We start from the raw sequence: 25,162 nt of genomic DNA on the forward strand, positions 1-25,162 counted from the left end.
TCGCTGCACCTTCTCTGTGAGTGACTGCAGTGTGACCTAGAGGAATGAGTCCCCTAGATGGGGGCGGAGCAAATGAGTACAAAACAAATCTGGTCTATTTCTTGTTTTGATCCACTCCATCTATCTTTTACATCTCTGGCTGGCAGCAGACGGTGCAGAAGGACTGCAAGCCATCCACATCTCATGGCTGCTCAGCAGAAGATGGTGCAATAGGACTGCTAGCCATCCTCATCTCTTGCCTGCCTGGCAGAAGATGGTACAGTAGGACTGCTAGCAATCCATATCGCCTGCCTGCTCACCATAAGATGGTTCAATAGGACTGACTGCAGGACTAAAGAGAATGACCTGGTCAAGTCACTCCAAATTTAGTCCCTGCGCCCATGTCTGCCCAGGCGCTCCTGGCCGACGTGGCCAGGAGCACCTCAGACATGACGATGACGGCTACCAGTCCTACTGTACCGTCTGCTGCCACAAGGCAATGGGTTGATGCTGCTGTGTAGCAATTCAGTACCACATCTGCCAGCACCCAGGAGACATACGGTTACCTGAGCGGGCTCCATGCTTGCCATGGTATGGTGTCTGCACAGGTAATTCAAGAAAAAAGGCGCAAAACGATTGTCTGTTGCTGCTTTCACGGAGGGAGGGAGGGAACGGAGGCCTGAGGATATTTACCCAGAACCACCCATGACAATGTTTTAGCCCCATCAGGCATTGGGATCTCAACCCAGAATTCCAATGGGCAGCAGAGACTGCGGGAACTGTGGGATAGCTACCCACAGTGCAACACTCCGGAAGTGGACCCTTGCCTCGGTACTGTGGAAGCACTCCGCCGAGTTAATGCACTTAATGCACTTAGAGCATTTTCTGTGGGGACACACACACTCGAATATATAAAACCGATTTCTAAAAACCCGACTTCTATAAATTCGACTTAATTTCATAGTGTAGACATACCCTAAGAAGTAGAAGTTGCTGGCTGTCTCTTATTAAGCTGTTTTCTTGCATTTATATGGTTCTGGGGCTTGAGCCATTCTGAGAGGGTGTCATTTTGTCATGGTTATTTGGGGAAATGCTAGCTTAAGCAGTTGTCTTGGTGCACATATGTTAAAGCTTTTAATGTTAATTGTCAATCCTACCTTGAAAGTAACATGGTTCATATTTGATATGGCTGAGATGTCTTTCATAATGCACAAACCAGATGTAGCTTGGTTTTTAATGTGCATGTAGGTATTTTGCAAATAACTATTCATGACCATCCTCAGTTTAATTCTCTCCTCAAAACCTCTTGCTTGTATCAAATAATTCAGTGCTAGTGACCAAATGTTTAAAAAGGAGAGGTGTGGTCTACTGATCAGAGTTTAACAATAGGAGTCAGAAGTTCCTGAATACTAATTCAAGCTATGATGCTGACTCCCACTGAAGTCAGCTATTCTTGACATCTAATCTGGAATATGGTGCTGATGCTTTGAGGCTTTGGGCAAGTCATTTTCTTCCTCAGGTTCCTCACCTCTATAATGAGGATAATAACCTCTACTTCCCAGGGAGTAGATTTTATCTTTATGCAGAGGACAAGCACAGGGCCGATGCAATACTTGTGCCTTCAGAACAAGGCTTAAGTGATGTGATGTGTAGACCTTATGCTGGTTTTCTACATAAGGGAAATAACTTTAAGTTTGTAAAGTGCTTCAAAGAGAAGCAGGCACAACTGACAACAAATATGATCTCCTGACTGTGAGATGAATGAGGCTTCCCATAGCACCAATAAACCAGCAGGTGAAACTGATAACAACAAACATTATTCCAATGTCACAGAGAGGTATGAAAGGCTGGGTGAACGTTCCAAAGAAAATGACTGTGAGGTTCCCAGGGTTGCAAGCCAACGGTCTAAGCCCTGGTCTACACTAGGAGTTGAGATCAAATTTAGCAGCGTTAAATCGATGTAACCCTTCACCCGTCCACACGACGAAGCCTTTTTTTCGACTTAAAGGGCTCTTAAAATCGATTTCTTTAATCCACCCTGACAAGGGGATTAGTGCTGAAATTGGCCTTGCAGGGTCGAATTTGGGGTAGTGTGGATGCAATTCGACGGTACTGGCCTCCGGGAGCTATCCCAGAGTGCTCCATTGTGACCCCTCTGGACAGCACTCTCAACACAGATGCCCTGGGCCACATAGACAGGAAAAGGCCCACAAACTTTTGAATTTCATTTCCTGTTTGGCAAGTGTGGCAAGCTGCAGGTGAGTGCAGAGCTCATCAGCAGAGGTGACCGTGCAGCGCTCATCAGCAGAGGTGACCATGATGGAGTCCCAGAATTGCAAAAGAGCTCCAGCATGGACTGAACGGGAGGTACGGGATCTGATCGCTGTATGGGGAGAGGAATCCGTGCTATCAGAACTCCATTCCAGTTTTCAAAATGCCAAAAGCTTTGTCAAAATCTCCCAGGACATGAAGGACAGAGGCCATAACAGGGACCTGAACCAGTGCCACGTGAAACTTAAGGAGCTGAGGCAAGCTTACCAGAAAAACCAGAGAGGCAAATGGCCGCTCCAGGTCAGAGCCCCAAACATGCCACTTCTATGATGAGCTGCATGCCATTTTAGGGGGTTCAGCCACCACTACCCCAACCATGCTGTTTGACTCCTTCAATGGAGGTGGAGGCAACACGGAAGCAGGTTTTGGGGACAAGAAAGATGATGATGACGAGGTTGTAGATAGCTCACAGCAAGCAAGTAGAGAAACCAGTTTTCCCAACAGACAGGAACTGTTTCTCATCCTGGACCTGGAGCCAGTACCCTCCGAACCCACCCAAGACTGCCTCCCGGACCCGCCAGGCAGAGAAGGGACCTCTGGTGAGTGTACCTTTTAAAATAGTATACATGGTTTAAAAGCAAGCGTGTTTAATGATTAATTTGCCCTGGCATTCGCGGCCAGTACATATACTGGAGGGCAGTCTTATTCCGTCCACCATGGTAGGACACTTTACCACACCAGGCCAGTAGCACGTAGTCGGGAATCATTACAGAACAAAGCATTGCAGTGTATGTTTGCTGGCATTCAAACAACATCCATTCTTTATCTCTCTGTGTTATCCTCAGGAGAGTGATATCATTCATGGTCCCGTGGTTGAAATTGGGTGCTTTTCTTAAGGGAACAATCCATGCTGGGCTGTTTGCCTGTGGCAAACAGAAATGTTCCCCGCTGTTAGCCGGGGGGAGGGGTTAGCCATGCGGTAGGGGGAAGCAAAATGCGACCTTGTAACGAAAGCACATGTGCTATGTATGTAATGTTAACAGCAAGGTTTACCGTGAAAGAGTGTACCCATTGTTCTATAAAATGTGTCTTTTTAAATACCACTGTCCCTCCTTTTTTTTTTCTCCACCAGCTGCATGTGTTTCAAGGATCACAGGATCTTCTCCTTCCCAGAAGATAGCAAAGATTAGAAGGCAAAAAAACCGCGCTTGCAATGAAATGTTCTCTGAGCTCATGCTGTCCTCCCACACTGACAGAGCACAGATGAATGCGTGGAGGCAGAGAATGTCAGAGTGCAGGAAAGCACAAAATGACCGGGAGGAGAGGTGGCGGGCTGAAGAGAGTAAGTGGCGGGCTGAAGAGAGGGCTGAAGCTGATAGGTGGTGGCAGCATGATGAGAGGAGGCAGGATTCAATGCTGAGGCTGCTGGAGGATCAAACTAATATGCTCCAGCGTATGGTTGAGCTGCAGTAAAGGCAGCAGGAGCACAGACCGCCTCTACAGCCCCTGTGTAACCAACCGCCCTCCTCCCCAAGGTCCATAGCCTCCTCACCCAGATGCCCATGAACGCAGTGGGGGGGCCTCTGGCCACCCAGCCACTCCACCCCAGAGGATTGCCCAAGCAGCAGAAGGCTGGCATTCAATAAGTTGTAAACTTTTAAAGTGCTGTGTGGCCTTGTCCTTCCCTCCTCCACCACCCCTCCCGGTGCTTCCCTCCTCCACCGCCCCTTCCTGCGGCTTTTGAAACAGACCAGAGCTCCTGAAGATGCGAGTGTCATGCTGCTTTCCCGGCCATCCCACGTTGATGTTGGTGAAACATCCCTTGAGATTCACCATTGCTTGCTGCACTATTGAAAAGTACCCCTTGCAGTTTATGTACTCACCAGCTTGGTGCCAAGATAGGGATATGGGTTCCGTCTATGGCCCCACCACAGTTGGGGAATCCCATTGCAGCAAAGCCGTCCACTATGACCTGCACATTTCCCAGGGTCATAGAATCATAGAATATCAGGGTTGGAAGGGACCTCAGGAGGTCATCTAGTCCAACCCCCTGCTCAAAAGCAGGACCTATACCCAATTAAATCATCCCAGTCAGGGCTTTGTCAAGCCTGACCTTAAAAACTTCTAAGGAAGGAGATTCCACCACCTCCCTAGGTAACGCATTCCAGTGTTTCACCACCCTCCTAGTGAAAAAGTTTTTCCTAATATCCAACCTAAACCTCCCCCCCTGCAACTCGCTACCCTTCATATCAGCAGATCTTTGATTGCGCTGGCTACTTGGATCACAGCAGCCCCCACAGTAGATTTGCCCACTCCAAATTGATTCCCAACTGACTGGTAGCTGTTTGGCGTTGCAAGCTTCCACAGGGCTATCGCCACTCACTTCTCAACTGTGCGGGCTGTTCTCATCTTGGTATTCTTGTGTCTCAGGGCAGGGGAAAGCAAGTCACAAAGTTCCATAAAAGTGCCCTTATGCATGTGAAAGTTTCGCAGCCATTTGGAATGATCCCAGACCTGCAACACGATTTGGTCCCACCAGTCTGTGCTTGTTTCCCAGGCCCAGAATTGGCATTCCACTGCATGAACATGCCCCATTAGCACCATGATGCCCACATTGCCAGGGCCCGGGCTTTGAGAGAAGTCTGTGTCCGTGTCCTCATCACTCTCGTTACTGCACTGATGTCGCCTACTCATCCAGTTTCACTTTGCCAGGTTCTGGTGCTGCATATACTGCTGGATAATGTGCGTGGTGTTTAATGACAGGTTTCAGAGTAGCAGCCATGTTAGTCTCTATCCACAATAAGAAAAGGAGGACTTGTGGCACCTTAGACACTAACAAATTTATTTGAGCATAAGCTTTATGAAGTGAGCTGTAGCTCACGAAAGCTTATGCTCAAATAAATTTGTTAGTCTCTAAGATGCCACAAGTCCTCCTTTACTTTTTGTGATGTTTAATGTGCTCCTAATTGCCAAAGTGATCGGAGCGCGCCCCATTCTTGCCGTGATATGGCATCTGCACAGAAAAAAGGCGTGGAACGATTGTCTGTCGTTGCTCTGATGGAGGGAGGGGCGACTGACGACATGGCTTACAGGGTTGGCTTACGGGGAATTAAAATCAACAAAGAGGGAAGCTTTACGTCAAGGAGAAACAAAAACAACTGTCAGAAAGAATGGCCCCCTCAAGGATTGAACTTGAAACCCTGGGTTTAGCAGGCCAATTCTCAACCCACTGAGCTATCCCTTCCCCTGGTATTTCAGGCAGGACTGAATCTCCATTAAACTTTTCAAGGTGCCCCTGACAGACCTCACCGAAATGATTGTTGGCCGTTTATTTCACGGAGGGAGGGAGGGTGGAGCAAATGAATACAAAACAAATCTGGTATATTTCTTGTTTTGATCCACTCCATCTATCTTTTACATCTTTGGCTGGCAGCAGACAGTGCAGTAGGACTGCTAGCCATCCTCATCTTCTGCCTGCTCGCCAGAAGACGGTACAATAGGGCTGCCAGCAGGACTAAAGAGAATGACCTGGTCGAGTCACTCCTATTTTAGTCCCTGTGCCCATGTCTGCCCACGCGCTCCTGACAGACCTTACCGAGGCGGCCAGGAGCACCTCGGACATGATGACGATGGTTATCAGGCCTATTGCACCGTCCGCTGCCACAAGGCAATCGGCTGCTGCTGTGTAGCAATGCAGTACTGCATCTGCCAGCACCCAGGAGATGTATGGTGACAGTGAGCTGAGTGGGCTCCATGCTTGCCGTGGTATGGCGTCTGCACAGATAACTCAGGAAAAAAGGCGCGAAACGATTGTCTGCCCTTGCTTTCACGGAGGGAGGGAGGGAACGGGGGCCTGACGATATGTACCCAGAACCACCCGCGACAATGTTTTAACCCCATCAGACATTGGGATCTCAACCCAGAATTCCAATGGGCAGCGGAGACTGCGGGAACTGTGGGATAGCTACCCACAGTGCAACGCTCCGGAAGTCGACGCTAGCCTCGGTACTGTGGAAGCACTCCACCGAGTTAATGCACTTAATGCATTTAGAGCATTTTGTGGGGTGGGGGGGAGGACACAATCGACTACATAAAATCAATTTCTAAAAAACCAACTTCTATAAATTTGACTTAATTTCATTGTGTAGACATACCCTTAGTGTACACATGATAAGAACATACAGACAAGTGGAATTGGTGAGTCAGTGTTTTATGTGCAACAGAGTCACACACAAAACATCCTGTCATATGCCTAAGGTGGCAGGTTGTGGTTCTGCAGGCCACTAGAGGCAAATACTCATCTGAACCATGCGTTATTGTAATGCCAACAGACCCTTGGTTTACTGTTTACTCAAGTTAGGAATCACACCTCCCATCCTTAGTGTGCAGCAGGCTCGTGTGGAGTGGATTTACACCCCAGATTGCCATGAACTAAGTGTTCATATAGACAAGCCATCAGCAGGAAATGAAAGGTTAGATGATGTTAGGACCATGTGCCTCAGTATATGCGTAAACAGCACCCAGAACATCAAAGACTTTGCTTAGTGCCTTTCATGAATTTTCTTCCTTCCTCTTCTTCAGGAAATCTCAAAAGAGACTGAATAAGAATAAAATAACGTCAAAAGGTTGCCTCTGAAACCTACCTGTATTACCAGACCCATTTATGAAAGATGGTTAGAACTAGCTTCAATCATCCTTGGGTACACTAGATATTATCTACTCAGATTTAAACTGCCTATTCAGGAAAGCATCTCCATCCAGGACAACATTTAAACAGGTGTATAAGTCCCTTTGACTCAATAGGATTTAAGCATATGCTTAAAGATAAGTCAGTGCTAAAGTATTGTCCTGATGAGAAAAGGTCTTAAGCACATGTTCATGTGCATTCATGAATCAGGCCTGACTTGGTTACTAGAGAATATTCTTGGCAAGTGAATTCTGAATTTGTAAAATAGTTTATATTATTTAGATACGCCATTAAAAAAAGAATGCCTACACAATGGCTCTGAACACCCTGAAAATAATTAGACATACAATAGCCACCCAGAGCATTAATACAAATATGCTGAGAAATTAACTATGTCAGTAGCAGCCTGGAATATTTTTTTATCCTCTCCTGTAATTCTCTTGGGACATAGTCACATATAATCTGCCTGAGCTGTTATTAACTGACATTAAGTCTCTCAGCCCATTAGCCTGTGGCATTTTTTCCTGCTACTTTCCTGACAGTTAAACAACCCTCATGTATGTGATGTGGAAGCCGTTGTGCTTAGACTTTCCTTAATGCATGCATTGAACTGTACCTTGTGCTCTGGTATTGTACCTGAAGCTGTGCAGGTTTCATATGACTTGCACTATTAATTATGTTGCATTATGAGCCCATAATACATTTAAGAAAGGCAAACATCAATTATTTATTCCAAATAAGTGACATTTGAAAGCTTTCCCATCTTTGCTCTCAGGTATCCAGTTTTAACTCCCTTTTCAGGCATGACCATCTACAGATGAAGGACAAATTATGGCTGCCTGCCCTGTGTGCTCGGCGGGAGGATTCAGGGATCCGCTTACCCCAATGGACCTTTGTTGGAGGTAACCACTATTTAGTGGCCTGCACTTCTGGAGAGTGAGTTGAGAGGATACTTTACTTCCAGTAGTACTGAACACCCCAAAGAGAGGGAGCGTCTGGACAAGGTGGAAGACTGGATACAGTTTGACCTCTGTGCACCAGCTGGTTGTTGGGAGATAGCACTGTGAGTATCAAAGCTATACTTGTTACACAGATATGTGGTAACTAGCTTGGGAAAGCACACTCTCCACCAGTGACTCTGAAAACATTAAGCCTGTCCCTGCACTATATAGGTATAATATAGCCATATATGAGGGTCCTTCAGAAAGTGTGGAGCCTGACCCATTTAATGATATGCTAGGGCCCAACAGATTTCACAGATCCAAATACTAATACTTCAGCATGTTTCTTTGTTAGAAGCCATTTTTTTCATTAGTGCAGAACTTGTATGAGGACATGTTGAGGTGAGTCAGTCACCAAAGATTTGAAAAATTAAGAATGAAATCGGAGCAGTGATCAAGTACCTCCATAAGAAAGGCTTGTCCCCAAAGGAAATCCATGAGGACATGGTGTCAACACTGGTGGATGATGCCCTTTCATATACCACAGTGAAAAACTGAGCTGTTGAATTTAAGCAAGGGAGAAACAGCACAGAGGATGATCTAAGATCAGATACACCCCAGAGACACTACACCAGAGAAAGTTAATGTAGTCCACAAGATGGTGATGAATGACAGGTCATCACCAGTCAGGCACATAGCTGAGACAGCAGGCATCAAGGCTGGGTCATAGAATCATAGAATATCAGGGTTGGAAGAGATCTCAGGAGGTCGTCTAGTCCAACCCCCTGCTCAAAGCAGGACCAACCCCAAGTAAATTATCCCAGCCAGGGCTTTGTCAAGCCAGGCCTTAAAAGCCTCCAAGGATGGAGATTCCACCACCTCCCTAGATAACCCATTCCAGTGCTTCACCTCCCTCCTAGTGAAATAGTTTTACCTAATATCCAAACTAGACCTCCACCACTGCAACTTGAATCCATTTCTCCTTGTTCTGTCATCTGCCACCACTGAGAAAGCTGAGTTCCATCCTCTTTGGAACCCCCCTTCAGGTAGTTGAAGGCTGCTATCAAATCCCCCCTCACTTTTCTCTTCTGCAGGCTAAATAAGCCCAGTTCCCTCAGCCTCTCCTCATAAGTCACATGCTCCATCCCCCTAATCAATTTTGTTGCCCTCCGCTGGACTCTCTCCAATTCGTCCACATCCTTTCTGTAGTGAGGGACCTAAAACTGGACGCAGTACTCCAGATGTGGCCTCACCAATGCCGAAGAGAGAGGAATAATCACTTCCCTTGATCTGCTGGCAGTGCTCCTACTAATGCAGCCCAATATGCCACTAGCCTTCTTGGCAACGAAGGCACATTGTTGACTCATGTCCAGCTTCTCATCCACTGTAACCCCTAGGTCCTTTTCTGCAGAACTGCTGCTTAGCCAGTCGGTCCCCAGCCTTTAGCAGTGCATGGAATTCTTCTGTCCTAAGTGCAGGACTCTGCACTTGTCCTTGTTGAACTTCATCAGATTTCTTTTGGCCCAATCCTCCAATTTGTCTAGGTTACTCTGTACCCTATCCCTACCCTCCAGCATATCTACCTCTCCCCCCAGCTTTGTGTCATCCTCATGCTTGATGAGGGTGCAGTCTACCCCATCATCCAGATCATTAACTAAGATATTGAACAAAACCAGCCCCAGGACCAATCCTTGGGGCACTCTGCTTGATACTGGCTGCCAGCTAGGCATCAAGCCATTGATCACTACCCATTGAGCCCGATGATCTAGCCGGCTTTCTATCCACCTTATAGTCCATTCATCCAATCCATACATTTTTAACTTGCTGGCAAGTATACTGTGGGAGACTGTATCAAAAGCTTTGCTAAAGTTAAGATATATTATGTCCCCCACTTTTCCCATAGCCACAAAGCCAGTTATCTCATCATAGAAGGCAATCAGGTTGGTCAGGCATGACTTGCCCTTGGTGAATCCATGTTGACTGTTCCTGATCACCTTCCTCTCCTCCAAGTGCTTCAAAATGGATTCTTTGAGGACCGGGTCCATGATTTTTCCAGGGACTGTGCTGAGGTTGCACTGGCCACAGCGACCAGATGTGGCTTTCAACTGCTTCCCTATCCAGCCTATTCACTAGATTTGGCCTGTTCCCCAAGTTGAAGGAAGAGCTCATGGAAAGATTTGCCATGATGAGATGATTGCAGCAGTTGACATGCAGGAAAATGACTTTTTCTACAGGACAGGCATAGCCAAACAGCAGCTGCACTGGACCAAGCTTTTGATGTCCAATGGGATTATACTGAAAAAGAAATAAACAATTGAATGCAAATTATATACTTTTTATGAGGCAAGAAACCTTCTGAACACCCCACATATCACCATGTGGACAGTGTATCTCTTCCTTACATCCCCAGGTGGCTTAGCCTTTTTGAGTATAAAAATGCCCTGTTCTTGAAGTAATTTGTGTTAGATTATTTTTAAGCTTGCAGGCTCAAGACTGAAGTTTCCCATTGGATGAAGCCAGGGCAGTACCAAAGGAACAATCTCATTTTACCTTGCATCAGAACTGTCACTTTATTTTTGTATTTTACAGTCCTGCAGTTCCTCCTATGCTATCACTGAATACATTAAATTGTATAAAGGCACAATCCTGTGACACCTCTGAACCAACGTCTGAAGGGAAACAATTTCTTTCTCTCTCTCAAAGGTAAATGCAAAAAGTCTCCATACAAATTCTATCACAAATCTGATTAAATGGATGGAATCAAGGAAAGTCAAGAGCAAAGACAGCAGTTTTCTCCTTTCCTCCCTGACTTATGCTCCAGTTCTAGTGAATTTGGATGGTTAAATGGACTTTGAGCAGCACAATAACTGGATGCTATCCAATTTTGTTAATATTTCTAAACAAAAGCAGAAAACTAACCCCTTGCATAAGGCTCAGGACTGAAAACAGGATCTCTTGGTTCTTTTTTAAGCTCTATCGTAGGCTTACTGTGTGGTCTTCGCAAGTGACTTAACATCTCTATGCCCCAGTATGAGATATGGATAGTAACACTTACCTACCTCACAAAGGTATTTATGAGGTTAAATTAATTAAGGTATTTCAAGATCCTCAGACTGAAGTGTTTGCATCACTGGAATAGCTAGCAATTGAAATGTGGGTGATCCCCAACTTATGATGGCCGGGCAATGAATCCCCTCCCCCCCATTGCACCAATGCAGGCACCTAGCCTGACCCCAGCACAGAGCGCCAGTCTCTGTCTCCCACCCCACCTGCCACAGCATACGCTCCCTGCGGGGATCAGAGGAGACCCTCCTTCACTGATTCAGGGAGGCACCAACTGGCTCAGACACCCAGCCAGGAGTGTTGGGGCTGGGGGCAGGAGTAAAGTCTGGGGAAGGCGGAATACATCATATATCTGCTCAGTCCAGGTCGGGGATGGGGCATTTTGAGGTCCTTGCTCCACCCCCCAATGTCACTCCCCAGGCCCATCCTCACAAAGCCTCTGACGCAAGGAGAGGGCTCCCTAAGTTATTGCTTGAATAGGGGGGAATGCGAGGAGGCACCGCTGGTGTCAGAGCTGAAGCTATGCAGCTCCCTCTGCTGCTGCTGCCGCTACCACCTGGACTAGGGCTGGGGAGAAACAACATGTAGGAAGGGGCGGAGTTGCTGAGTCACGTGACCTGGGCTGGCCACAGAGCACCTCCCATTTGAGAGTATTCACACAGGCTCAGATTTGAGTGAGTCTGAGTACTAAGGTGCTAATTGCTTGAGCCATGGCCCACTCAGACCCAAGAATGGCTATACTCCTACTCTAGATAAGTGCAAAGTATGATTATTACATAAACTGGACATCTTCTGCATGCTTTTCTTAGATTTCCTGTAGAATTATGCAGTATGCATTGACAGCATGCACGACAATAGGTCCTCCAGAACTGTTTTTTGTTGAGCTTGTCAATATACAGCTGTGCTTTGCATAGTATTCCTATTAGGAAATGACATACTACATCATAACAGTTCCATCAAAGACATTAGGGTGTAAGCTGTCAATGTGTAATAGGATTGCTATGCATTGCATAGGGTGGTGCTTCGGTAATAATACTGAGCTACATCTAATATAGTATACTCTAGGAGACTTAAATATTGACTTTGTAATGGATCTGTAATGCACACTGAGTTTTAAAATATTTTGGAAAGTTCAGTATCTGCTGTTGTCTGCATAAAGAGCAGAGGCTTCTTGTAATGTAAATAAATAACTTGGCTGTTTAACTTTTGTTGTTCAAAAATGCCATCAGAAATGTCCTAGTCAATATCACTGTGGAGTAATGACCTGTAAATATCCCTGCTTACAAATGAAGTTGTTTTTGATAAGAGGAGTACAAAACCTGTCAATCTCAGAGTAAATAATACAGCCACATTGTTTCAACTGGTTTAATCAAATCACTGGGTTCAGAAGCCTGGAACCATATACAGTCTTCATTCACAATGGTGGCAAGGGCCATGCCAGTTTCCAGTGTGCTTAGTGTCTTTTCAAAATGTGCAATTTATAAACAGTTTTTTAAAAGCATATTTGAAGCCTTATGAAAATAACATGTTATTTTCACAAAGGGTTGGTCAGAGTACATTCACACCCACACCCCTGCCAGCGGAGGGGAGCCCCACAAATCATTTTCAGTGACCTCTCCAGAAAGTTCACCAGGCTGTCTTGATTAAATCCAGCATTGTTGGAAGGGGAACAAGGGAATCTTATTTTAGAGAAAGGATTTGTGTGTGGGGGCAGGGCGAATAGCACTATATGTATTTTTATTTGTTTTCTGGGCCCTCTCACCATAGTACCTGACTTCCTCACAATTATTAATGAATTTATCCTCATACCACCTTGTGAAACAGTGAAGTATGATTCTTATTTTATACATGGGGCAGCTGAGGAAGGGACATGAAGTGTCTTGCCCAAGGTCTGTGGAAGGGCTGGCATCCAAATCCTACCCTCTGAACACTCCAGCTGGTTTGTGTGGATTTCGGCAAGCTCTGAGAGCTCCTACCAGATCAAGTCCCACAAAGGAATGCCTAATTTCACCTGGTTGGAGGCTCCTGGTGGGGTTTAGGAAGCTGGACACTTAGATTGAGGTGTTACGAGCATTCTCAATGGCAGAAAGTTAGGCAACTAGGAGACATTTATGACGAAAATTTAGGCATCTCCAGGGTTAAGCGGCAGCTGAGCAAGAGTTCTGAGGATTCCAGTGGTGCCTAAAGTAGGAGTTAGACATCTAAGTCTTTTTCTGCATCTGGGAATACAACTGAAATTGCATGATAGTCAGTCCAGTACCTTAACCACAAGACTATCCTTCTTCACTATGGGCTAGGTTCTTCCACCCTTATTCGTATTAAGTAATACCTTACATTGACTAGGACTTTACTATTTACTTGTGGAGTAAGTAAGGTGGCAGAATTGGGTCCAAGTATAACATTACAAAACCAACTGTCCCCACACATAATGCACAGTGAGTACACATATATGATGTGTGTCCGTTTCCTATGAAAGAAATAGATACGCCAGATAAAGTTCCAGAAAGAAGAGGGAACAATAAAAGAGCACAATGATAAATATAAAAAAGGTTTTGTGAATCTAGAATGCTAAAAGACTGCCTCATTAATGACTGAATAGCTTTTGGGTGCAGCAGTAAAAGGATAAGTGGAAAGTTACTCAGAAATGGACCTGACACGTAAGCTGCAGAGGAATACAAGTAACAGCCCTTGAAAGAGGCATGGAGCATGTGGCTGTAAACGCCATGCCTAAACAAGCAAGGAAGAAGTTGACAGAAAATGAAAAGGCCAGGTTAAAAAATAGACCAAATAGGGGACAATGTCAGTGATGTGGCAGGTACCTTCAGTATAGGAAATGTCCAGTATTAGAGCAAACATAAAGAAACCACTTTGCAAATATAGGCAAAGTAAAACAATGGAGTGAAAGGGAAGAGCCGTTTATATATGCAATAAAGAATGGCTAACAAAATACATAGAAATATTCTACACGTGACATAAAAACTAGACACAGACATAAGTGCCAACTCTGTGAGTTCTCAGGGGCTGGAGCACCCATGAAAAAAAATAGTGGGTGCTCAGCATCCACCAGCCACCTGCTGATCAGCTGTTTGGTGGACCCTGTTGATCCCTGCTGATCAGCTGTTCAGCGGAAGGCGCTGGGGGGAAGGGGTGGAGTGGGGGCAGGAAGAGGCAGAGCAAGGGTGGGATGTGCTTGGGGGAAGGGGTGGAGCAGGGGCGGGGCCTTTTGGGAGGGGGCAGAGGAGGGGCCTCAGGGTGGAGCAGGGGTGAAGCACCCACCAGGAAAGAAGAAAGTCAGTGCCTGTGGACACAGACACAAATGAATATAAAGCAGAAACTGAAATAGAGTGGGTCCAGAATGCATAAAGCATGAAAAGTCAAAAACAAGAGTTAAATCCTATATTAAGGAATAAATTCCAGTCTTGGGAGAGTATGAACTGTCATTGAAGTTAGGGCACAACAGTGAAACAAGAGTTTGTGTTGGTACACCAGCATTTGTTGGATTTACACACAAGGTGCTTGCTACAAGAAAGTGTGTGCAACAGAGCATCAGAACAACTACTATAGTAAGAAACCTGACTCAGACATGGATTAACTGATTGAATCGTGTAAAAGACTCAGTAGGCTTTGGATGAGGTGCGCAGTTACTGGTGGGCAGAGAGCCTGTCATTTGTACCCTCCAAAATGTACCACAAGTCTTTAAAAGTTACCAAAGGAAGATGTTCTCATTCATAGACTAGCACTGACAAAGACTGGGTTCACTCTATAGAGCTTGTGGGAAAAAATAAGTGGTACATTGACTCTAAAGAAACTGAACAAGAACAGTAAAGAGAGTATTTCCACATGTGTTGAAGAACAATGTTTGCTGAGATAGCAGGAGTTAAAGTCAACAAATTGGATGCTTCTGAAGGATTTCGGTTGATTCCATTGTACAAGGAAAGCTTCAGGTTCTGTACTTTCAATACACCATTTGTCAGGTTCTGCTTTCTGAGGATGCCTTTCAGAATATGTTTGCCACTGGAAGTATTTACTCCAGGGCACACAGAAGAAAAATTCTTTTGGTCAAACAAAGCAAAAACCACTCATTCAGGCACACTAGCCAACCTATGCATATCCCAAACCTTTCTACGCCCCATCCCAACAGCCATTGATATCCAGGCAGTTATTGGACACAATGTTTAAAGCAAGTATTTAGATCACCCCAAAAGATATTAGAAGCTCACATTCCTCATACAGCAAATTTTAATTCTTCTTCCTCCTTTGGTTGACTGTATATGAATTTGGTTTCTTCTGGTTGTTTCCTCTGGTACATGTATATGGTGTAGTTATTTGTAGATTACATCATTTAGTATTATGAAAAGATTTTATCACATTTTAAAAGAAATCACCAGCTGGGATACTGGAGTTGTTACCACAGTGTTTTAGTCATAAAATTCTTGCCTAAAAAGCTTATAAATACAGTAAATTACATTTGCACTTTCATCTCAGGTGAAAATAATGTATCATTTTATTGCCTCTTTTTATGATTTTCAGTGATGAAATACAGTTAAAATAAATGTCAGTAAAACAGTTCTTGATTACAAAAAACCCAGACTAGATGGAGTCAGTGCTGTCTGCATTCACTAAAGACAGGAGTCTGCTCTTCAATCCTTGGTGCAATAGATGACTAATCCTGCTCTGGGCCATACTAAGTGTTTGGTTTAAAGTTGCCAGCAATCTACTGTGAGCGGTAGAAGTTGGGAAGGCTGTGATACATTCAAGAAAATTTGGTTGGCAACTGCCTAAGTGCCAGCCATAACATGAGCCAAACTTGAACAAAAAGGGATGTTCCAGACAGAAAAATATCAAAAGTGATCGAAAAAGTAGCATCCAGTTGAAGCCAAATATATTGCAGAAAATAAATGAATCTTAGATTGTAAGCTCTTCAGATCAGTGATAGTGTCTTTCCTGTGCGTATTGACAGTTATAGATATTTCTTCAGTGTTTGGCTGACTATCTCTGCTCTCCCTTTGTATTGCTGCAGCACAGGCCCCCTCTCTGATTACTCCTCTGTCTTAGCTGCAGTAATAAATGTGAATTGGAGGGGACATGTTGTCTTGACGTGAAAGGCAAGTGAGTAGATTTCATTTTCACTGGCTTCCAACACTTCTGCCCCATTCTGTACATTATGATAGACTCATGGAGACCAAAAAAGCTGGGGAGATACCACAGGTGAAGAGACTATGTCTGCTCATCTGCTCAACCTATAGCTTTAGGAGAATATAGGTAGATTTCCTTAGGAAGCTGGGAACATGGTAGATTGCAGCCAAAACTGGGAGTAACCCACCAACACTGTGGGCATGTTTACATTGCATCTCTGAGGGTGTTTCCTGGTCAGGTAGACAGACATGTGCTAGTATGCTAAAGTTAGCGGTGTTGCTAGGGTAGCACAGGAAGTAGCTTGGGCTAGCCTAGGGTGACCAGATAGCAAGTGTGAAAAATCATGACAGAGGGTAATAGACACCTAGATAAGAAAAAGCCCCAAATATTGGGACTCTCCCAATAAAATCGGGACATCTGGTCGCCCTAGGCTAGCCAGCTGAGTACAAACCCACCCAGACCCCCCACTACCCCTGCTATCCTGTTTACACAGCTAGTTCAAACTCATGCTTATCTGTGTACCTGGGCTGGGAACATCCAGCTGCAAGAGATTTAAGAGCTGGGAGACTTAAGAGCTGGGTGTTGCTGCCTGCATGTTAGCTGGTCACCAAGTATAAACAGGGTATAGTAGTCCAGTGGGTAAACAGAAGTGCAATTAATCAGAAGTTTGCACTACAAAACATCAAAACAGAACCGTACATTTAAGCTGTGCTTTTCATGCACTTGTGTCTGGCATTGCTATTTTAATCTCCTGACCCAGTTTTGTTTTTCTGTTCTGTTTGTCTTCTCTGGAAATGTTTAACTTATTTAGTTAAAATTAGTATTGTGTTATGTAGATTCAGTGCTAGACTCCTGGGATTTTTCCCAATAAAGCTAACCTGATTGTTAGCTATGATTGCTCAATAGCTGCATAACTTTGTCTCTCATGTTTCTAAACACCCAACTTTGTTGGCTGGCTTGGTTCAGCACAGCAAAAGCTGTCCCAAACAAATATGAGAAACATTTCCAGCACCCAAGTTTCCCTCTTTCCCCCATTCTTCGCAATTTCTCCAGTTGTATGAAATCTTTAGGGTTGAACCCCACAATTGCCTTTAAAGGAACCTGACCAGTGTAGAGCTGTAGCTGAACTATTCTAAACATTCACTGGGTCATGCCTGCATGCATCCAGCACTTTCTATAAAGAGGCTGCACACTGCTGACCCTCTTTTTCCTCCGTTGTTGTTACAGTATTTGCAACTTCTATTCTAGTCCATTCATGTTCTTATACCACCTCTATCACATTACACAGAGCCTTCCAGTAGTGCGTTAAGCAGTCAGACTATACAGCTGTAATGTGTTTGTTCTCTCATCCTCTCCCCAGGAGGAGCATTATGTGCAGTAGAGTGTTTTATTTTGATAGGGCTTTAGGGTTTTGGTTGGTTTTGATTTAAATATAAACTATTTTTAGTATCTCTCATATGACTGAGTGAGGAGTTTTATGATACTATTTTCTATATAGGTCTGTTCTATATGGGTTCTTATACTTCACTCATCACTGTAGTATCTAAGTGTCTTCCAGTAGTGCATTAAGCCATGTGACTACATAACTGTCATGTTGTTTATTCTTTCATTCTCTTCCCAGGAGGAGAAGTGTGTGGAGGATCTTGCTTTGGTCGGGTTTTAAAACTATGCATGTTGCTATGTATTCATATTAGAGAAGGCATGGTCAAAGAAATGTGATCTGCACTTGGAGCACAAGGTGGTGAGGTGTGTGATGGTCCTTAGTTCCTAATGGAGTTCATTCCATATAGTCTCTGACCTGCGCCTGAGAAAGTTCTGTCTTTAGCACAGATGAGCTTTACCCTTATTGTGTGGTTTTGTATCCTTCATGGACATTGACTCTGTAGCTGAAGTCCTTTTACCTTTCCCACCTCCCTCCCTCTTCCTAACTCTTCCAGTTGTGACCAGCCCTATGGTAATTGTCTGAGTGGAATGTTGGGGCAATGACACATTTCTGAGATAAACGAAACCTCCATAAACGAAACCTTCAGTGCTGTAGTCTGATATTTTTGCCCCTCCCCCCCTTCCCCAACCCTTACAGAAAATGGGCTTTGGTCTCATGAAATAAGTGTATCTAACTCTAATGGCCCCACTAACTATCTTGCCATTCACATATATTTCCAGTCTTTAGCATTTATACTGAGGATAATTAAGAGATAATTACTACATAAAACAATGTAGCTAACAAACAAGTAAAGTTATGCACATGCACCTTTTCTATTTATTACACTCAGACTTCAATATGAATTAGGAAAAATTGAAATTTAATCCCCAATTTTTCAAATCCAGTATTTAAGACAAACCAAACCCTACTCATATGGATCTAGTAGGCACCAATAAAAGTATATACTGTTACTGGAATTCCTTGTATGGTTCTTAGTGCTTTGCTGTACATATTATATATTTTACATGTGTTCCAGAATACTGATCCCTGAATAATTTAAATAAAATAGACACAAATTTGTCTGAGTTAAGAGACAGAACTTAAAATATTTTACATTTTGTATTTATCTTTGTATAAGTATGATAATTATTTCTAGTAACTAATATGTAGGTTATCAAAATGAATGTTCACATGCTATATGTACAATCTATGTATGGCCTAAACAGATACAGTAAAGATGTAGAAAAGTAAGATGTATAGTGAAAACCCCCCCACATCTTCATATTTTGTAAATGTAAATAATTGCTAATTACAGTATAAATATCAAATTGATATTTTAAATTTTAGACATTTCTTCCTAGGCTGACAATTCTAGGGAATTTTCAGAATTTATGCCACTGTATTACCATAGAATATATAAATGAAGTAAAAATATACCTGATTAAAGTAGTACAAGAGATTTTGCCCTGTTCTTCTTCCTTTTAATTGGCTTTGTTTCTTACCATAATTATTGTTATTATAACCATGTCTCTGAGCCTGATACTGCACTATCTTGCTCATACGATTAGTTCCGAATCATGTAAGTAGTGTAATTGATGTCTGTGGGACTACTCAGGAAAATAAATAAATATTATTTGTCTGAGTATGTATTTGCAGGATTGTGCTCAGCAGGAAGATGGGTCACAAGATAAAAGTAACCAATAAAGAGAAAAATGTCAAGTGCATGGTTGCTTTAATTTTATGGCCTCAGCTGGGGTTTTGGGTGCTCAACACCTGTGTAGATCTGACTCCAGGAGAGTCAAAATTAGTGGACACTTGAAAATTACAGTGTAATTTTCTAACATTGGGCTTGAATCTCTTTTCAGTTGCACCAGCATAAATTGGGTGTAAATACCACTGAAGTTAGCAGAGTTACACTGGTATGAAGTGTAAGGGACAGGAGAATCAGGCCTATTGAACTAGATTTTGCTTTCATGTACATGAGTGTAAATCCATTGGCATATAATTGACAGTAGAATCTGGTCTGTTGCATTTAGCTTGATACAAGGAATGTACAGAAGTGTTATCTCTGTTGAAGTAGCATCCGATGAAGTGCTCACGATGCTCACTGTAGCTCACGAAAGCTTATGCTCAAATAAATTTGTTAGTCTCTAAGATGCCACAAGTCCTCCTGTTCTTTTTGTGAATACAGACTAACACGGCTGCTACTCTGAAACCTATCACTGTTCCAGTAACCTGCTAATAAGAATACCTCTGTTAGCATCCAATGTTCATAGGATTTGTGTGTGTGTGTGTGTGTGTGTGTGTGTGAAAGTCTGAGTAGTGTTGTAGTTTTGCTTAATGTTTCCTAAGGGTCACTAGTGGACAATTAGTCCTAAATAAATCAGAAAGCTGGTTATCTTGCAAACAGGGTGATACTCATGTTCTAGATTGTAGTTAATGCCACCTCGTGGCCCAAATTAATAGGGGTGCTGAAGAAAAGTGTGAGCCTTATCTCCTCATTCTGGAGGGCAAGCTTATCACCATAGCAACATGCCTGATCTCAACCAGCCAAAGGGGAGGGACTCCCAAGGTCACCAGACTCTCCCACAGTATGTTGCAGCTGAACCCCTTTAGCTGGCCGGAAATTTCATTTTGATTGACTAGAGTTTTCATAACCTTTTTAAAATAAGTGATACTCAAACTGTGATATTTATCACTTGATATATTAACAGCAGGGAGGTCCAAAACTACTATAATGCATGTATTAATAATATTGAATCACCCAACAACAGTGAGTGAACATTTAGTTACGAAAATCTACCTTTTCAGGCAATTCCAGGAAGTCATATTTTACTCCTATAAAAATAATATTTGATATCACCTCTTATGGAGCTATAGTATATATCTTTCAATGCTCCACATACAGTGGCATACTCTAAATAACAGTCTAGAAAACACATTACCCTCTTGATGATTGAAACATCTTGTTTTCTCATTTTAACATGTGTACTTTTGTCCATGGCATTTCTGTCTAAATCAGGGTCTGGTGGACTGATTTTAATCTCACACTTGTATAAATCAGGAATAACTCCACTGAAGTTGATGGAGTTGCACTGTGATTAGGTAAAGTTGGCAAATGGGATTAGAATCAGGCCTTCCAAGTGTTTTACTTTCCTTGTTTTGTTCTTTTGTGTAAGGGCTTAGACATATGTGTGTGATGAGGAGAGGAATTTTCTGGGTGTGTTCTTGAAGACATATAAGCTGCGGTGTGCATAGGACACATTTACAGGTGTATAGATTATTTCACGAAATTAATGTAGCCACTTTATTACTGTTGACTCCCTGGAGTGTTTCCATTTAAACATCTTGTCTATTCCTATTCAGATTCTGTGCCTAATTTTAAGTAGCCTCTGAGGCTACCCCTTATTCTGAGGACAAGGAGGATGAAGATGGAAAAGAGACTGTCAGATTTGGCCAGGAAGAGGTCACTACTGACCTTAGTCAGCAGAGTATAAGGGGTGCAAGTTGATTGCAAAAAGTCGAGGAAATAGTAGTGTGGAAATTAAAACAGTGTAAGTGGAACTTGGATGTGAAGAAGATGATGAAAATTGGGTAGCTGCTGGAGAGACAGGAGAAGTCTGGGGAGGGTTTTTTAAGCTAGTTGAAACAGTTACATATTTAAGGCTCAGATAAAGCAGTCAAATGAGATAGAATTTAAGAATGATTAGAGAAGATGGATGAGGGAGAGTATAAAGGTCAGGAGGCAATAAGAAATAAGATCAAGAGATTGGACAGGGTGTTGGAGGGACATTTAGGTGTTGGTGATCAGGGTGAAAGAGGAGAGAGCAAAGAAAGAGGAAAGTTGGAGCAGGTGGCGAGTAGAATGAAAAGTTGGAGGATAGCTCATGGTTGATAGTGTCCAATCTTTTCTCTGAATAAATTTGCAAGAATCTGTGCTGAGGAGAGTCAGTGGGTTTGAGGAAATTATTGCAGGTGGAGAGGCGACAACAAGGGTGAAGTAGGTTTTTGTTGTCCCAACTCTGACTGGAATCTATCATTCTTCATTCTTGGGGCTGCATGAAGGGGGTATGCTAAGCTGTAGTGCTATCATAACTCTCATTACCTCCTCAGCCCAAGTGCATTGGCCTAAAATTGACAGATGTGGAGCTTCTGAGAGGTGGAGTTCCTTTACACTTCGCTTTTCAAGCAGCTCTGCAGCAAGCCATGGTGGAGCTTTATTCTCTTTAGATTTTTGTGTGGAGATAAGCTTTTCTCCAGTGAGATCAGCTGCATGTTGCAGCATCCATGATTTTCCAAAAGTTATATGGTTAGAGAAGACCATGAACATTTTTATTTATATTGGGCTCTCGGGTAGGGAAAAAGTTATCTATCAGTGGCTGATGTTATTGTTTATAGAGGCACTAAATAGATATAGAATTAGCTGAGGGATTCTTTTGAACATGGATTCTGGTGAACTTGCTCTGTTACCCCTCTTTGGGGACCCTTAAGAACCCCCCACAGTCTTTCTTAGGACAACCACCAACCACTGCTTGGGGTTAGGTTACTAGCTGAAAGCAGTTCAAATTAGTCCTCACTGTCCCCAGAATAAAGACCACTGCAGCAATGCAAAAACTCATACTCATGTCTGACTCTTATGCCACACATGGAGCTCTTATTCAGCCCCAGATTGTTCTTCATGAAGCTGCTAGCAGGAGCTCAGTCTTCTGGCTCTTGCTTCCTTCTCCTTGTCAGTGCCCTTCCTGTTCTAAGGGAGAAGATAGCATTTATATTGCTCTTCTTTGGAGAGCTTCCCCTCAATTGGTTGGGAGAGAGGGGAGCCCTGACAAATCCTATACTAAAGAGCTCCTGGTTCTTAGCCCTTAAAGGAACAGTGTCCTGGTTTTTCCTATTGTCAGGACCTCAGCATTGAGCACAGGCATGCCAGGTCCTTAGATGGCATTCTTAGCCACTGCGCCACAACAATGCACTGATTGGCTGTTTCTGACCAACAGCCTTAGTGCTAAAGGTCTGCAGGCACATGCCAGCTACACCCCTGATTGGATGGTCAGGCAGCGCTCTCATTGAGTGCCTGCAGTATATAAAGGCCCCAACAGGAAGAGGAAGCTATCTGAGCAACAGACCATTGCCTGTTGGTTGCTCTCTTGACTGCCTTGCCTTACTGCTGTGCCTGACCCAACATTGTTGCCATGTTGCTCTTGGATCATATTAAAGAAGTTCTGTATTAAAATCACAAATGAGTTTGATTCCCCATAGTTTAAATTCCAGGGTATTACTAATTAAGAGGTCTCTTGGTTTTTGGTACTGTTTCTCTCCCTCTATGTGTGAAACTTGCAAGCTGCTAATTGTGTTAGTACATTCTAAGACAGAGTCTGTTCTCAAAGCAATTCACAGAGAGAGAGAGACTCAAAGCAATACTCTAACAACAGAAACAGCACCCAGAGACTCCCCGCCCTTTTGTTGTATTAACAATTCTGATTAAAATAGAGATAGAGGATGTATGTGGATGGATGCTTGGTGTGGATAATAACTGAATGATCAGGGAGGTGCCAGCCTAAGAATCCAGTGTCCATCGGCTGAAGAAGACGTCAAGTGGAAATAACCAGAGGACCCCCCAGAGGGCAGACTGGAATCCAACCAACAGCCTCAAGAATGGGAGAACCAAAGAACAAGATAACATCTAGCAGCACGGAGCCGTCAGGAATGTGCTATCTACTGATTGATTCAGCAACAGCATGATGAAGCAATTCCCATAGACTGGCATAGGAAGAAATTCCTATAAAAATAGTCTTTAAAAGTGAGAACTTTGGGGGGTCTGATTCTGCAAACCAACTTCCAGGAGCATCAGATTAGCATCTGACAAGGCCCTGCTCCCTTCTTATGTCCAGGCCACCCGGCCAGTGGCTTGGCATGGGCAACTCTAAGGCTGGTAAGTATGATAACAACCTTGCAGAACCTGTGTGTGTGTGTTTGTAGGAATGAATGTGTGAATAAATATGAGATTGAATGGAATGTTATAGCTATAACTAATTGCTTACTATGATTCTTTTTGTATTCACAATAAATGTGGTATTTTACCTTTTTCCCTTTAATAAGATCGTGCTGGTTTCTATTTTATTGGTACAACATTGCTTCACATAACCCTACCTTGCCACCCCAACCCATTGACCTGACCACTTGTATTGAATCTTCCAGCTACTGACCCAAGCAAGAACTCCAATGATAGCCCTGGACTGCCTCCAATACGGACTGATCTGCCAGCTTCCTGACGGCTCGTGCACCCTTGACTACTGCTATGGATCATCTCCCTAGCCTGCCTTGGCCACAAAGCATTACACCCTTCCAACTATTAAGTCTCTGGGACTGCTTCCTCTCTTCCTGATACAAGGCTATTTGTTTATTCGAAGCTCCCTGGAATGGGTTCTTCTGGCCCTCTCTGACATTAATGGCCAGTATACCCTTTTACAGGAAGAATTTAAACACTACTCTAGAGTGTCATAAACATAAACACAAAAGCATTGTGTTAGAGCATGAGAATGAGAAAGTGAAACTGACACAAACCAGGAAAGTGAAACTTTCAGTCTACTATCTTTACCAAAGCTGAGTAAAATGTAAAAAAGAAAATGGTATTCATTCCCTTTTAGTATTCTAAGACAGCAGTTTAACAACTATGGTTTGTGAATCACTGGCTGCAAGGTGCTTGTGCTCCTTGTTTCCAGTTTCTAAATTGCATTAAAAGACAGCTAAAACATAGCAAATGATTTTCTAATATTACATGTCTTCCACAAGGATGCTATGCTAGAATGAACTCAAGGGGAGGTGGTCTGCATAGTCATGAATGGCAGAGAGGTGATCTCTCAATTTAAATGTGGTTCACATTTCGAACTAATTTGAAGATAGCAGATCCAAATTGTTATAAATGATAGCAGGCAAGTATCTTATTATTTTGCTGTAAATATGATTCTATTTTATACAGAGGATGAAATGCCAAGAAAAATACTTATCTGATGAACTTATCATAATTGAAAATTAAGAGAAATAACCTATTATTTTTAATGTTAAAAATTAGATACACGTGTATAATATAACAGCTGCAACCTTGCTGTCAGCTCCATTTGGTATTATTGCGTTTAAACAGATTCATGGGCGCAGTGTGCCAATCTGGGAAGCAATTACAACTATTTGATTTTTATCAAAACATTTATATTTAATAATTATTTCTTTTACATTTAATTAACAACACATAAAAAGCTTGATATTTTAATAAAACATCAACATTTTGTACTGCAATGCATTAGGTCCCCTTCAACTGTCAAGTAAACAGTGAATGTGTACTGTATGGCAACTGTCTGACATGTCAGTTGTTTAATCATTAGAGCTAGACAAATACTGCAAACTATTTTTCTGTGAATATTTGCTTGAATTTAATGCTCATGCCCCATTTTGTACTTACTTTCAACATAGACTTGAGCAAATAGGCTTTACTTGTACAAATATTAATGGAGGGTAAAATTCTATCCTGTGCAGAGGAGCAATGCAAAGTCCTATTTTGGTGCAAAAAGTGGTGTATATGCCTCTTGGGTTGGCTCTCTGCACAAGGGTGGATTTCACCAGAAATATAAATACTCTGGACAAAGATACAGTGTAACCATGCTTTTCACA

The 25,162-nt window shown here is 43.1% G+C and overlaps 1 long non-coding RNA gene across 1 annotated transcript in view; it reads left to right on the forward strand.

The window, feature by feature from the left end:
• LOC140908265 (uncharacterized) overlaps window positions 1-7,822 on the forward strand; it is a 36,008-nt gene extending 28,186 nt beyond the window's left edge. Inside the window, exon 3 of the long non-coding RNA XR_012157816.1 lies at window positions 7,739-7,822. This is a non-coding gene — a long non-coding RNA (uncharacterized lncRNA). The remainder of the gene's footprint in view (window positions 1-7,738) is intronic.
• The last annotated feature ends 17,340 nt before the right edge of the window (window positions 7,823-25,162 follow it).

The sequence above is a fragment of the Lepidochelys kempii genome, chromosome 3, assembly GCF_965140265.1.
Source record: "Lepidochelys kempii isolate rLepKem1 chromosome 3, rLepKem1.hap2, whole genome shotgun sequence".
NCBI classification, from domain to species: domain Eukaryota; kingdom Metazoa; phylum Chordata; order Testudines; family Cheloniidae; genus Lepidochelys; species Lepidochelys kempii.